Source organism: Bombina bombina, chromosome 3 (genome assembly GCF_027579735.1).
Source record: "Bombina bombina isolate aBomBom1 chromosome 3, aBomBom1.pri, whole genome shotgun sequence".
NCBI classification, from domain to species: Eukaryota; Metazoa; Chordata; class Amphibia; order Anura; family Bombinatoridae; genus Bombina; species Bombina bombina.
Window position 1 is genome coordinate 1,153,967,396 of NC_069501.1, and position 14,498 is coordinate 1,153,981,893.

The 14,498-nt window shown below is 43.2% G+C and overlaps 1 protein-coding gene across 1 annotated transcript in view; it reads left to right on the forward strand.

Moving 5' to 3' along the window:
• The first annotated feature begins 853 nt into the window (after positions 1-853).
• Positions 854-14,498, forward strand: part of SLC35F2 (solute carrier family 35 member F2) — a 101,340-nt gene continuing 87,695 nt past the window's right edge. Inside the window, exon 1 of the mRNA XM_053708554.1 lies at positions 854-934. The gene's annotated coding sequence lies outside the window, so the exon portion shown is untranslated. The remainder of the gene's footprint in view (positions 935-14,498) is intronic.

The window sequence follows — 14,498 nt, forward strand, 5'->3', positions numbered from 1 at the left end:
GGACTGCCCTTATCCCTCTTATCATCTGTCTTGCTAGCAGTATTGCTGTATTGATTCATTGCTTATTCTGATAAGTAGGATACAAAAAATTGGGATTTATCTAATCTGATTTTGGTCACAGAAAATGTATTTGTAGCCAGAATCTTTGTATCTTAGGGCATAGGGAGAAGCAATGTATTAAATCTGCATCTAGGGCGCTACACTTGGAACACAAAGCTTTTTCTTTTGGGTTCCATTTGTATATTATTGCAGGCTTAATATATAATCTATTCATCAGTCTCATATGGGCTTCTCTTCATGATATGGAAGTGATATTTTTTTGTTACTAGGGAGAAGATATTCCTAAAGTCATCAAAATCCATTATACATTTTTGATATAGGTTAATCAAGTCAGAATAACCAGAATTTGAAATTAATATTTTAAATAGAAGGGATAACGAATGATACCCAATTTGATAAAGTTTAATCATTGATTCCAGTGTCCCTAACGACCAGTTTTCCTTCTCGAAAAAAACAAACTAAATAATGTCTCAATTGTAAATATGCAAAAAAAATCCCTATGACTTAAGTCAAATTCTTGAGCTAAGTTTTCAAAAGATTTAATTACATGGCATGTTTGGTGAATTCAATTTATTTGTGCTAAGATATTTATCCATATACTATAAATTGTGTAAAGCCACTCAAGCAAAAGAGTACCAGACTAAAAAAAAGGGAAAAAGTGTTTCACACAGTTGCTATATATATCATTATTTTATTTTGCCTCAAAACATGTTTTACATTTAAGGAAATAACCCCTTTTTTATGTGAATTATTTTTGGCTTTCCACCCAGGACAAAAAGTGAAAGTCTCCTTAAAATCTCGGTCAATTACTGGAAGATATGGAGTACTCTACCCTGCAACATGCACAGCCCTAGGTGCTCAATAGCACTCACAGGTAGAAAAAGAGCCTATTAAGAATATAGGAAAAGAAATGATCTTTCTGCAAAAAAACGTTTTTGGAAAACTTTAAAATTTAACTTTTACTAGTTATGGTTTAAAGGGATACTAAACCCATTTTTTTTTCTTTCATGAATCAGATAGAGCATGAGATTTTAAGCACCTAATTTACTCCTATTATCAATTTTTCTTTGTTCTCATGCTATCTTGATTTGAAAAAGCAGTACTGTAAGCTTTAGAGTCAGACCATTTTTTGTTCAGCACCTGGATAGCACTTGCTGATTTGTGGCTAAATGTAGCAAACCAATCAGCAAGCTCTTCCAAGGTGCTGAACTAAAAATGGGCCGGCTCCTAACTTTTTATTACTGCTTTTTCAATTCAAGATAACATGAGAACAAAGAAACATTGATAATAGGAGTAAATTAGAAAGTTGCTTAAAATTGCATACTCTATCTGAATCATGAAAGAAATAATGTGGGGTTAGTATCCCTTTAAAAAGAAAGCTTCAATCATAATGTTAACAAATTATTTTTGCGTGCCAGATAACAAGTTAAAAACACTACTCCGTTGTATAGACTTGTATTATCCGCTACTGTATTGCTAAATTATTTTTTTGTATCAAGTTAGGGGATGTAATGGAAGGGGGAAAGGGACATTCTACGGTACTTTGTAAATAAGAGCCTCTATTTAGGATCAATGTCCTGTATTGCCCTACATTAGGGTAGAGTATTCACTTCAATATGCATAATGCCCTCCCCATACTTTCCCCCATAACGAACAACAAATATGTTAGCATTACTTTTAAAATTAAATATTAAGTAGTCACAATCAACAGAGTGCTAGTTAAAAACATAAAAAGGATGCCCCTGACGCGGTCGTGTTTCACATATACGCTTCCTCACAGGGGTCTGGCGCGCCGTTTAACAGCAGCTGTTATTGGGTTGAAGAACCCGCCTACTTGGCTTGGATTAGTCAATTGCGTAAAGTGGAAGTGTTTGCCATTTGTACATGGGGCTGTCAGTAAAAGTGGATACGTTAGATGGAAACATTAACTCTACGTATTCTGTTATGTGACAAATAGTAGGAAGTTTGTGCACAAATTACGAAATGTATTGAGACTTATAATGCTCCTCACTTAGGTAAAAGTATATAAAAAATACAGACACTGCTGATGCGAACATTGAATCTACGTATTCCGTGATGTAAAATGCTGTTGGAGGTTTATGCACAAATATAGAAATGAATAGGAACTGTAATGCCCCTCACTTAGGTGAAGGTATATAAGGATACAAACATTGCTAATCATTTGAATAAAGTATGTGCCTTAATGGGATTTGATGGATGATTGAAAAAAAGTGAATTTTCCAGATTATAATAAAACATGACTCACGTATACATTGTGATTATAGAATGGTGACATGAGTAAAGAGATGTATATACAATTGACAATATAATGAGTGTAAAAGATTAACGTGTGGAGGATAAGGTGTATTATAGCTATTCTGTGTAAACTAACTTAAGTGTATTTAAATCTGTGTGATAGAATTAAAAAGGTGAAAAAATGATAATAAGTGATAAGATGGGTGATAAAAATCATGGTGAAATGTGAATTGTGCAGCGACTGATTTGCATAACGTGACATACTTAATGATAGTATACTAATAATTTCAAAAGCTAGAATGAAATACTTTAAAGAACAGTAAAGAGGTGAAGTGACTTGCCCTATATTACAAGGAGTATATATATATATATATATATATAGCTCTGAGTTCATAGAGATGCAGTGTCTTAGTAATGTTAATGTTATACTGTTGATGTTAAATTTGTTTTAACCGGTCTGTTAGCTTACTATTGATCCGGTTTGGGCATTAAGGGGTTAATCGATTTTTTTTTTTGCTAGCTGTGCAATCTTACCAATGCTTTAGGTACATACTGTGAAAATGTCAGAAAGTTTGGTGCATTTTTCACTGTTTTGGAAAATTGTGTGCCTTTTTTATTTCTTAAAGGCACAGTAACGTTTTTTTGCAAAGTGTGTTGTTGCTTGATTAATGTGATTTCTAAGCTTGTTTGTCTTACTATTAGTCTGTTAAACATGTCTGTCACCAAGGAAAATCCTTGTTCAATGTGTTTAGAAGCCATGGTGGAATCCCCTCTCAAAATGTGTCCCACGTGTACTGATATGTCTATACATTTTAAAGACCATATTGTTGCACTTAAAAATGTGGCCCAAGATGATTCTCAGACAGTTGGTAATGAGGTTAGCCCGTTGACCTCTCCCCAAGTGTCACAACCAGTTACGTCCGCTCAAGCGTCGCCTAGCACCTCTAGCGCGTCTAACTCTTTTACCTTACAAGATTTGGCGGCAGTTATGGATAATACCCTCACAGTATTTTTATCTAAGCTGCCTGTGTTACCTGCAAAGCGTGATAGCTCTGTTTTAAGAACAGATTATGAGCATTCTGACGCTTTAGTAGCCATATCCGATATACACTCACAACGCTCTGAAATGGGGGCGAGGGATGTGCTGTCTGAGGGAGAAGTTTCCGATTCGGGAAAGGTTGCTCCTCAGACAGACTCAGATACGTTGGCCTTTAAATTTAAACTAGAACACCTCCGCTTATTACTCAGTGAGGTATTAGTTACTCTGGATGACTGTGACCCTTTAGTGGTCCCAGAGAAATTGTGTAAAATGGATAAGTACCTAGAAGTTCCTGTTTACACTGATGTGTTCCCGGTCCCTAAGAGGATTGCGGATATAGTAACTAGGGAGTGGGATAGACCAGGTATTCCGTTTGTTCCCCCTCCTGTTTTTAAGAAAATGTTCCCCATATCTGACACCACGCGGGACTCATGGCAGACGGTCTCTAAGGTGGAGGGGGCTGTTTCTTCACTTGCTAAACGCACAACCATACCAATTGAGGACAGTTGTGCTTTTAAAGATCCTATGGATAAAAAATTAGAGGGTTTGCTTAAGAAAATTTTTGTTCATCAAGGTTTTCTTCTCCAACCTATAGCGTGCATTGTTCCTGTAACTACTGCAGCTGTTTTCTGGTTCGAGGCGCTGGAAGATGCGCTCCAGACGGAGACCTCATATGAGGATATTATGGACAGAATAAAGGCTCTTAAGCTGGCTAATTATTTTATCACAGATGCCACTTACCAACTAGCTAAGTTAGCGGCAAAGAATTCAGGTTTTGCCATTCTGGCATGCAGGGCGCTATGGCTCAAGTCTTGGTCGGCCGATGTATCGTCAAAATCTAAACTGCTGAACATCCCTTTCAAAGGAAAGACCCTTTTCGGGCCTGAAATGAAAGAGATTATCTCAGAAATCACTGGGGGAAAAGGCCATGCTCTCCCTCAGGACAAATCATTTAAGACAAAGAACAAACAAAATAATTTTCGTTCCTTTCGAAATATCAGGAGCGGTCTAGCTTCATCCTCCCCTGCTGCGAAGCAAGAGGGTAACACTTCACAACCCAGGGCAGCCTGGAAACCTTACCAGGGCTGGAACAAGGGTAAACAGGCCAAGAAGCCTGCAGCTGCCCCCAAGACAGCATGAAGGGGTAGCCCCCGATCCGGGACCGAATCTAGTAGGGGGCAGACTCTCTCTTCGCTCAGGCCTGGGCAAGAGACGTACACGATCCCTGGGCCTTAGAGATTGTATCCCAGGGATATCTTCTAGAATTCAAGGACTCCCCTCCAAGGGGAAGGTTCCATATTTCTCGTCTGTCTACAGACACGACAAAGAAAGAGACGTTCTTACGCTGTGTAGAAGACCTACATACAATGGGAGTGATCCACCCAGTTCTAATTGCGGAAAAAGGGCTGGGGTTTTACTCAAACCTGTTTGTGGTTCCCAAAAAAGAAGGAACTTTGAGACCAATCCTGGATCTCAAAATTCTGAACAAATTCCTCTGAGTCCCATCATTCAAGATGGAGACCATTCGGACAATCTTACCAATGATCCAGGAGGGTCAATATATGACTATCGTGGATCTAAAGGATGCGTATTTACACATTCCTATCCACAAAGTTCATCACCAGTTTCTCAGGTTTGTTTTTCTGGACAAGCATTATTAGTTTGTGGCTCTCCCTTTCGGGTTGGCCACTGCTCCCAGAATTTTACAAAGGTGCTAGGGTCCCTCCTGGCGGTGCTAAGGCCACGGGGCATAGCAGTGGCGCCTTATCTAGACGACATCTTAATTCAGGCGTCAACTTTCCAAAGATCCAAGTCTCACACGGAAATTATAGTGACCTTTCTGAGGTCTCACGGGTGGAAGGTGAACATCAAAAAGAGTTCTCTCTCCCCCCTCGCAAGAGTTCCCTTCCTAGGAACACTAATAGACTCGGTAGAAATGAAAATATTTCTGACGGAGGTCAGAAAGTTAAAACTCTTATCTACTTGCCGAGCTCTTCATTCCATTCCTCGGCCATCTGTAGCTCAGTGCATGGAGACAATCGGATTAATGGTAGCGGCAATGGACATAGTCCCTTTTGCACGGATACACCTCAGACCACTGCAACTATGCATGCTCAAACAGTGGAATGGGGATTATGCAGATTTGTCTCCTAAAATACAGTAAGACCAGGGGACCAGAGATTCTCTTCTCTGGTGGTTGTCTCAGGATCACCTGGCTCAGGGAATGTGTTTCCGCAGACCAGAGTGGATCATCGTAACGACCGACGCCAGTCTGTTGGGCTGGGGTGCTGTCTGGGACTCCCTGAAAGCTCAGGGCTTATGGTCTCGGGAAGAAGCTCTTCTCCCGATAAACATTCTGGAACTGAGGGCGATATTCAACGCTCTTCAGGCATGGCCTCTGATTTCAGTCGGACAACATCACGACTGTAGCTTACATCAACCATCAAGGGGGAACAAGGAGTCCCCTAGCAATGATGGAAGTAACCAAAATAATCAGGTGGGCGGAGGATCACTCTTGCCACCTCTCAGCAATTCACATCCCAGGAGTAGACAACTGGGAAGCGGATTTTCTAAGCCGTCAGACTTTTCATCCGGGGGAGTGGGAACTCCACCCGGAGGTATTTGCCCAGCTGATTCAGCGATGGGGCACTCTTCCTCTTTATGGGTCCAGGTCCCGGGATCCCCAGGCGGCATTGATAGATGCTCTAGCAGCGCCTTGGTCCTTCAATCTGGCCTATGTGTTTTCACTGTTTCCTCTCCTTCCTCGTCTGGTTGCCAGAATCAAGCAGGAGAGGGCGTCAGTGATTCTAATACTTTCTCTTGTGGTGTATCCAGTCCACGGCCCGCCCTGGCTATTAAGTCAGGTAGATTTTTTTGTTTAAACTACAGTCACCACTGCACCCTATGGTTTCTCCTTTTTCTTCCTAACCTCCGGTCGAATGACTGGGGGGTGGAGCTAGAGGGGGAGCTATATGGACAGCTCTGCTGTGTGCTCTCTTTGCCACTTCCTGTTAGGAAGGAGAATATCCCACAAGTAAAGGATGAATCCGTGGACTGGATACACCACAAGAGAAAGTAATTTATCAGGTAAGCATAAATTCTGTTTTTAATGAACTATCATTAGAATTATAATGCGAATGGAAATGCTTGGCAACGCTTGTGATAGTTTTTCCAGATTGTATATCTTTTGGGGTATTGCGAATATTGCGACAGTGTTCTTGTATTCTAATGCTGATCTTCCTAGTAGTCATGCCTGTATAGAACAGGTTGCATGAGCATTTTAGAATATATATTACACCCGTAGTGGAACATGAAAAATAAGTTTATATGTTTATATTAGTATTTTCCTACAATTTCTTGAATTTTCCACACTTTCGAGCAGACATTACAAGTACCACAAGGGAACATGCCTGGGTTCCTACTTTCCTTTTTTGGAATATGCACATAATGGCTCTTGCCAAGATTGTCTCAAGTTTTTAGGTCTTTTAAATTCAATGTCAATTTTATTTCCAATCTGACTGGCTAACAGTTTGTCTTGTAGCAAAATGTGCCAGTTATTGTTCATGATTTGGATGACTTTAGACATTTGTGGATTGTAAGCAGTAATTAACCTAATTTTATTATCAGTGCTTTTGTTCTTTGGTGTTAACAAGCTTTCTCGTTTAGTTTTTAAAGCATAATTTCTCGTTTTTTTTAAGGATCTATTGCTGTACCCTCTGGCTCTTAGCCTAGACATGAGTTTAATTGACTCATTCTTCTGACATTAGTGCTGACATTAGTGCAGTTGCGTCTTAATCTTAGAAACTCTCCTTTAGGAATTGCCTTTATAGTACTATATGAATGAGCACTTGTAGAATGTAAGAGTGTGTTGGTTGCAGTGGGTTTCCTATATAGAGATGTTGCAATGGATCCATCTAATTCTTTGTAGATAGTAAGGTTGAGAAAGTTAACTTGGTCAAAACTGAAATCATAGGTTAAAGTAAGGTTAATGTCATTTGTATTTAGTTGTTTCATGAACTCAAGCAGCATATTTTCAGTGCCCTCCCATATGAAAAAATATCATCGACTTGCACGTCTTCTCATGCTCCGCCCACCTCGAAGTCAGCCACTACCTTTAATAATTAAAACACTTAGGCCTAGATTAAGAGTTGAGTGCAAATGTTTGCTCCCGAGCAATTTTGCTTTTATCGTTAGGGTTTGCGCTTGTATTACGAGTTAAAAGTAAACGTAATCGCTTGAGTGCAATCGTGATTTGTGCTAGAATGATTTCTACAACTTCAGAGCTCTGGTTAACTGTTTCGCGCAAAAAAAGTCTCACAAAATACATAAAAAAATACATTACAAAGTAAAGTTACACTCATAATAACACCATCTAATACAAATTGTTAAAAATAAATATTGCACACAAAAGTTATAAAGGCTCAAAGATATGAGAGGTGTTAGAAGAAGAAAAAAAGGCAGCCAAAGGGATTTAACATTGAGATACATACATATACATGTCTAAAGAGATAGAGATATACAGTAGATATAGATATATATCCTATAATATTAAAGGCCAAGTGTGTTTGTCCGAAGCTGTCATGCGCAGTAGAGACTGTACAAGGACAAACACACCTGGCCTTCAACAAACTGACCTGTCCGCCGCAAGAACTGTAGGCATGATGGGGGCGGGGGCGGCCGGGTGCGGCCATGGCCGTGAGAGAGCAACAGAGAGGAGGTTAAAGAGAGAGCAACAGAGAGGAGGGGAAAGAGAGAGCAACAGAGAGGAGGGGAAAGAGAGAGCAACAAAGAGGAGGGAAAAGAGAGGAGGGTGAGAAAGAGAGCAAAAGAGAGGGGGGAGAAAGAGAGAGCAAAAGAGAGGGGGAGAAAGAGAGCAAAAGAGAGGGGGAGAGAAAGAGAGCAAAAGAGAGGGGGGAGAAAGAGAGCAAAAGAGAGGGGGGAGAGAAAGAGAGCAAAAGAAAGGGGGGAGAGAAAGAGAGCAAAAGAGAGGGGGGAGAAAGAGAACAAAAGAGAGGGGGGAGAGAAAGAGAGCAAAAGATAGGGGGGAGAAAGAGAACAAAAGAGAGGGGGGAGAAAGAGAGCAAAAGAGAGGGGGGAGAAAGAGCAAAAGAGAGGGGGGAGAGAGCGAGAGCAAAAGAGAGGGGGGAGAGAGCGAGAGCAAAAGAGAGGGGGGAGAGAGCGAGAGCAAAAGAGAGGGGGGAGAGAGCGAGAGCAAAAGAGAGGGGGAAGAGAGCGAGAGCAAAAGAGAGGGGGAGAGAGCGAGAGCAAAAGAGAGGGGGGAGAGAGTGAGCAAAAGAGAGGGGGGAGAGAGCGAGCAAAAGAGAGGGGGGAGAGAGCGAGCAAAAGAGCGGGAGGGAGAGAGAGAGCAAAAGAGAGGGGGGAGAGAGAGAGCAAAAGAGGGGGGGGGAGAGAGAGAGAGTATATATATATATATATATATATATATATATATATATATATTAGGGCTGGGCGATATAGGCAAAAATGAAAATCGCGATTTTGGACCCAGCGATTTTAGTCGCGATTTTCTTATAAATGACTATAACACCTTCATATTTCAATAATTTTTTTTATTTAACACTACAACATCTTAATGTACATGTTTCTCAATGTCCAATACACTCTGGGAGCATACAAATACAGACCACAAAATAGTTAAAATTAGCTGCCTGTGCTGTGGTTACATAGTAGACACTAGCCAGTTCTTAGGTCTTCTGACACAACATTGTCATGTTTTCTTGGGCAGTCAGTCTAGCTGTGGTACGATTAACATACAAAGCAGTGTAAGCATAGAGAAACCTGAAAAGTGCTGACTTTACAGCAGTATGATTTGTGTATAATTGCAGTAAAGGTAGTACAATGCGGGACTTCCGGTGAGCGGCTCAGCAAGATGGCCACTGCTTCACACTGCTCTGTGAATGAAAATCGCTTTTAAAAGAATTGTGGCTGAATCTTAAGCCATCCAGCACTCCCTTGACAATAATTGTGTCCGGGAACCTTATAGGATCAGGAAGCCCCAACTCCTGGCCACCGAGAAGGCATATAAAAGAAATTTAAGCTTACTGGCGCTCTGGGAGTGTTTGCCCTGACAATACACAAGATGGAGCGCACTATTTCCTCTCTCATTGCTATCTTTCAACCCCTGTTTGATTCCTTAACAGCTGCCATGGAAGAGCTCCTCTGGGAAACGCGAGTGTTTCATACAACGGACCGCCTGAAAACTACCTCTGCCGGCTTGAAAGTACCATTACAGATACCAACTGACAAGATGAATGCCGAGGGGGCCTTTTTAAGAGCGACCATTTCAGATCCCAATATGGCACCCCAGGCGTGGAACAGACGCTCCACTGAGGCTCCATTACACAATGGACGGGTTACCCGGGAAGCTGGAATGACCGGCAAGTACAATACGCAACATCTTAGTATCGTTACTGAAGAATCTGATTCTACATCTGGAGACTGGCCTTATAGCCTGAGGAAAGAGTCGGATGATTATGTCTCATTCTCACCCTGGCACTGCATTCCTATAGCAAGCAGCTCCAGCAAGAGCGTTGATGTATATGGCCTTATGAGTCTCACCGTTGATTCTCCCCTGCCCCATGGTTCTCTACTCGGCACTTTACCAACCCTTAACGCTACAACCAGACACCGCTCTAACCCTAGACTAAAAGACAGGCTGGATCAGCCGAGAGCAGGAGTGGGATGATAACACGCAGCCAGAGAAGGCTATCCAGGTTTGGGACAATTTTTTCTGCGTACCGCAACACCTGCAATTAACTCATGTTCACATACTTTAAACGGTTATTGACTCTGACTTGGATTGTTTGTTTTGGGAGCGATACCACTGCTCTGCTGCCTGTAGATCGATAGCAATGGAGCATGCATACACCGGAGGGGCCATCAGGATCACTAGACGCTGTCGTCTTATCCAGCTCCCACTCAGGGGAATACTTCTTACAGTCGAAATTGATGCAAACACATTTTATTTCTCTGCCTTATGTATTTCTCTTACATTGCATTGTGTCACGTTGTCCCCCTGGAATCAGAACCTTACTGTATTACAACCAACGTGCTACAGAAAGTTCAACTTAAACCTCATTCTCTCTCATTCATATTTAAGTCACCCCGCCCCCATTCTACTCTCTGGGTCGATGTGCTCTGTTTATTGTTATCCCCCCTTGTATACATGACAGCCATACTACACTGTGTTATAGTCTTTTATCACTGCGGGATAGAATGTGACAATTAGACAAAGTGGCGGGAGTGTTGTCAATGCATTGCATATAAAACCTTTTAATGTGCCAAACACCAGCTCCCATACATATTATAGCTATTTTGCTTGATGTACAGCGTTGTTAGACTTATAGCCCTGTCCTGCTACACATGAAAAGATCTATGTCAACTAAAGGCTACTAGTTCCGGTGAGATCAAATCTATAACCACTTGAGTTCGGCACCCGATCCTTTTCTGTCATGTACGTATAATTTCTATTCAATGGCAAACCTGGCTGGGGCAACTACATTTAGCTTACAAGATAGAACCTTAGGGTGCATATCTAAGTGTATGTTTTACGAACCTCAGCCCCAACTCATGCAGCCTACAGGATTCAACAAGCACAGTGGTATTGCAGTTTAGGTACTGTATGGTAGGAAGGGTATTGTTTGTTTATTATTTACCTTATTTTAGTTTAATTTAGTTAAGTTTATATTTGGACTCTAACTTAGGTTAACAGGGGTAACTCAGCCACACACTTTTTTCACACAAACATAGGTAGTCATATACAGGTTGATTCGCAATTTCTTAGCGTGACAGCTACAATATTTTAAACGTAAAGTCTACACAGCCTGCTATACCCTCACTAATACTCACCAGTTCTATGCATAACTAGCTACATACAGCAGTCTAACAGTCAATATAGTCATCTTGTATTAGCCCCATATAGTATAGTATAGTATAGGCTAGATTAATATTAGCCACCCTGTTACTTAGGTAGTTTAGTTAGTAAGAATAGTTTAGGTTTACAATTAAAAAAATAAAAAACCCCAACGGTGTAGATATTCAGGACACAAAGTAGGATCCCAGTGGAGACTGAAAGTTTGCATGACAGTCATATGGTTATAATTGCACTGAGTTCCTAAATTATCTCAATTATCTAATATGTATCTTGAATAATGTATTCGTTTCTGTTTTTCTACCCTGCGTGGTATGATATCATACTGTGTGATTGTCTATGCTGTTGGATATAAATAAAATTAAAAAAAAAAAAAAAAAAAAAGGTAGTACAATGCACACACTGCTGCATTTGTTATTCATTTAGATTAGTGACTGTCCATGCAAACATAAGGGATGTGGCATTGACAAGGTCAATCCTGACATCCTGCAGCCTGTCATATTACATCACACAGCTATTCTGTAGTACATAACAGAACACTAAGAACAGTTATAGTTAGAGTACATAATACAAACAAGTGAACTCAACACATACAAAGCTAATTGAAATGAAATTAGCTGGCCAGTTCTTACCACATTGTCCATGTTTTCTTGGACAGTCAGTCTAGCTGTGGTATGAGTAACATATGAAGCAGAGTGCATGGAGAAACCTGAAAAGTGCTGATTGTCCAGCAGCATGATTTGTGTTTCTAAGTGCAGTAAAGGTAGTACAATGCACACTGCTTCATGTGTTAAGTCATTTAGCTAAATGACTGTCCAGGAAAACATGGGGGATGTGTCATTGACTCTCATCCTTCCTCTCCGCCTCCATTTTCATGAGAGATTTTTTTGTTAAATCGCGTAAATGCGATTAATCATGCAGCCCTAATATATATAAATATATATATATTGTCACGGATACCAGACGGCTAAGGCTATCCCCCACCCCCCTACAACCTCACCCCTGTTGTTTCTCAGTGGTTTTGGGCTCCTCAGAGCAACCACCATCTCTGGAAGCTGTTTGTTTGCTTTGTGTTGGCTTGTTTTTGTGTTCAGAGAAAAGTTGGTGCATGACCAGGAAAACCCTCTTAGGCTGGCCGGGCTCCTGGAACTCCCGGTCGGCCGCCTCACAACGGACACCCGCCTAACCCCTCTCAGGCTGGCCAGGCTCCTGGAACTCCCGGTCGGCCACAGGACAGCAGAGCACCCGCTAACTTTAACCCAGGTCGCTCCAGCAACCATGTGCCCCAGAGCTCCGCACTTTTTGGGATTAGTAGCCCCTGGGGAGTACAAGGGGTGGCGGAATTGCCAGAGGGGAACTCCTTTGGAAACCGGGGGTTTTGGACACCCCTAACCCCATAACTTCAACGGACTGTAACTCCGGTCCCCAGTAACGAATCATGCTGATTTTTAGACTGTGAAATCTGGGGATCGCTCCACCGGGATCACCCCGAAACCGCCACCCATATGTATTGGGATTGTGTGGGACTGTGGCTCCTATGGAGGTGCCGGGCTGTCTGGAGGGGCGGGAATGGCGGGAAAATAGTGGGATTGTCCAGGGTCTTATCAAGATGAGCTGTCTGTATAAAAGGAGTGCATGTTTTCAATAAAATCAGTTCTTGTCTAACCTGAAGGCTAGTCTGTTCTAGTTATTTGGGTTGGCTCCAGCTAAAATCACTTTTCCTGGCCTACATAGCAGCCTGTTCCAGGCAGAGGAAGGACACTCTGGCAGAGCTACCTAGTCTGGTAGCTGGAGTCTGCCACAGGGTGTGACCCTGAGTACTGGTGCTGTTGGGCATCAGGGGTGGCTACAGGCTGTGGTCACTTGCCAGCTACATAGCTGCAGTCGGCAGGGAGGAAGCAAGACCCGTTTGGCGGAGCTACCCAAACGGGGTAGCCGGGGGTATACGTCACATTGGCTGGCAGCGGTGGTATCTGCTTCTATCACACAGTTTCTGCCGACAGAGGAGAGGTGCCACAGCAGCCGGTAACTATGGGAACCAAGCTCCTAAAGAGAGCAGAGGAGGCGCTGGCCCAGCTGGGCATTCCTAGTTCGTATTGGGACATGCTGGCACAAAGGGACCTTGTCCGCCGACGACTCTGGAGGGAGGCTCTTAAACAAGAGCAGGGCTATCGAGTAACAACCCTCTCCCCTGACGACAAAGATTACTGGCTCCAGTGGAAGTTCCGAGTACCTTGCCTGGGAGGACAGCCCCGGGCGGAATGGCTGTCTGAATTGGATGGACTGGTCCAGGAGGAGATGGTTCTGGATGACAGCGACAGGGCCCTCCGATGGTATGCTATGCAAGTGTGGCCATGGCTGGGTGATGGTGTCCCCACAGAGGACTTTGGCTACCGTGGCCCTGGATTACTATTTGAACTAATGGCAGAGGACGCAGATTTTGGGAGTCAGGAGGAGTGGAGACTTAAGTACATTTGTGAGTACCGAGGGAGCCTGCTGAGTCTCTCAGGGGTACCCTGGCTGCAAGCTGATTTGGATTATATATGTGGCCAGGAATTGGAGATGGAACAGAGATACAAAAGACTGATAGATTGTGTTAAACAGCATGCCACAGAGCCTGCAGGGAGCTATGATACAGCAGTCTGGGAATCATGGAGGTTGGCCTTAGAGAATTGGCAACAGATCATAAGCGACAACGAGCTGCTAGATACAGATCAGCAGTCGGGCTCCGAGCTTATGGGCTTGGACAAGGGAGAGATGGATGTTGATATCTCTCCCCAGCAGCAGAATCCCTTCCTGGGAGAGGAGACAGTCGGTCTCTCTTCCCAGCGGCAGAGCCATCCCTGGGAGCGGAGGTAGTCGTCCTCCCTTCCCGTAAGCCGAACCCCTTCCTGGGAGAGGAGACAGTCGGTCTCCCTTCCCAGCGGCAGAGCCAGGATCCGGGAGAGAAGACAGTCGGTCTCTCTCCCCAGCGGCAGAGCCATCCCCTGGGAGCGGAGGTAGTCGTCCTCCCTCCCCGTAAACAGAACCCCTTCCCGGAAGAGGAGACAGTTGGTCTCCCTCCCCAGCGGCAGAACCAGGAGCCGGGAGAGAAGACAGTCGGTCTCTCTCCCCAGCGGCAGAGACATCACCTGGGAGCGGAGGTAGTCTTCCTCCCTCCCCGTAAACAGAACCCCTTCATGGGAGAGGAGACAGTCAGTCTCTCTCCCCAGCAACAGAGCCAGGAGCCCGGGAGAGGAGACAGTCGGTCTC